Here is a 1,833-nt window from a genome sequence, read left to right as displayed (position 1 = left end):
AATTTTCTCATATTGATTCTCTTAACACTCCAAATGCTTTGAGTTTTAAGTCACTCACACGATGACATAACTTCAGCCTGTCTTAACCCGTCGGGGTGGAGGTGCGCTGTCTGCACGTGGTCGTGCAGCCTGGGTCGGGGCCAGGCTGGGGTGGGGGACCCAGGGTTCCACCCCTGGGCCATCAGCCAGCCTCGGCTCTGGTCAGGTCCAGGGCTAGAGCGAGCACGGCCTTGGGGGCCAGGGCCCGGCTCTGTGGTTTCCTCAAGACCCTGAAATAGTGTGAGAAGAGAGGTCTGTGCACACGGGGGGTGCTCCATGCTCCACGGTTGCTGCTGAGGAGCCCAGTGTCCTGATGGGAAGAGAGGGTCTGGGAGGGGATGCCCAGGGCGGGGCCATGTACAGGGGCGGACAGATGAGTGAGGGGGCAGCCCAGAGGGGCAGCCCTGAGAAGGCTGGGGGCGGGTGGGCGAGGCCTGCACCTCGAATCTGAGGGGTGGCCCGTCCTCCAGGCCCTTTCCCAGAGTGGGGGGGGGTGTCTGATGCTGCCATCCACGGACACCAGGGGGCAGCGCTGCTCTGTGGGATGGACAGGAGGGGCCTCGGGGCAGAGGAGTGGTCCGCAGAGGCAGCCGCCTGGCTGCGTCCCCGCCCCGGCCTGGTAGGCCCGCCCACACAGCAGCAGGCGTCCATGCCCCACGGAGGTCTGAGCACGCATGCCTGGCAGTGGTGGGGCGTGGCTCTTCTGACCGCTGCCCCGGTGCCAGCTCACTCTGGGTTGGGGCTGGGCCTGGTAGGAGGAGGGGTCGCACCTGGGCCCCCAACCAGAGGCGGGCACAGGCTTGTGGGCACTTTCTGGGCCATGGCTGAAAGCCCGAGGTACCCACGGCTGGGCCCTGGGTTCAGGATGGGGGCACGCTGTCCTCCCACGGGGGCAGGCTTCTGGGTGGGCACGGGCGGGAAAGGGGCCAGAGTGCCAGCCTGGGACGCCCAGGGGTGTGGTGCTGCCTGCCCGGCTTCTGAGTCCCCAGCCCAGCACACAGGCCTCAGGTCTGACCCCTCCGCGGGCAGGGGCACCTATGAGAGAGGCCGAGGACACGGCCCGACGGAGCAACCGTCCCCGGCAGGACAACCCGGAGGCCGAGGTGACAGGGACCGCAAGGGTGAGCGTCAGGGTCATGCCACGGAGGAAACACGTGCTGAGCTACAGCCCCTCTGCCCGGCATGGAGGCGACGCGGGGCGGAAAGGCCCCCGGAGAGCCGACAACCGCGGAGGCCCTGCTGCGGAGGCTGTGGCTCCCGCCTGGCAGCTTCTTCGCCCCAGCGAGGGGGCCGCTCCCGGGGAGGGGGCTCCTGTCCCCGCGGCAGCCCGGCTCCCGGCTGAAGCGTCCTTTCGGGTGGGGAGAGGGGTTTTCCATCCCCTGAGCTCTGATTTCTGACCCTAACTCCTTACGGTCCAGAGCTGTGGCGCTCGCCCTGGCAGTCCCTGCAACCGCGTGCCCCGGGCCGTCCTGCTGAGGCCGTCGGCTCTGCTGTTGGAAGCCTGTCTCCTGTGGCCTTCACCATAGGTTAGGACGAGGAGACTTCCTCCCCAGTCGCCCGAGTCCTGATTACTGACCGCAAACCTCCTTCCTCTGTCCCCTGACGTCATTCACAACGTGAAACTGTTTTCTCTTCCAGAGAATCGTCACTTCAGAGCGGGAGGAAGCTTTCCATTTCGTGTCCCCTGGGCTGCTTGTGGCTGCAAATGACCTTCCCCGTCACCCGGCGTGCCTCTGTGATGGGCGAGCCTCCGTCTGGACCACCTGACTTAGGGTCTATGACCAGGAAACTTCT

This window comes from Capra hircus, chromosome 20, assembly GCF_001704415.2.
Source record: "Capra hircus breed San Clemente chromosome 20, ASM170441v1, whole genome shotgun sequence".
NCBI lineage: Eukaryota > Metazoa > Chordata > Mammalia > Artiodactyla > Bovidae > Capra > Capra hircus.
The sequence above is the reverse complement of the archived record's forward strand: the minus strand, read 5'-3'. Positions refer to the sequence as shown.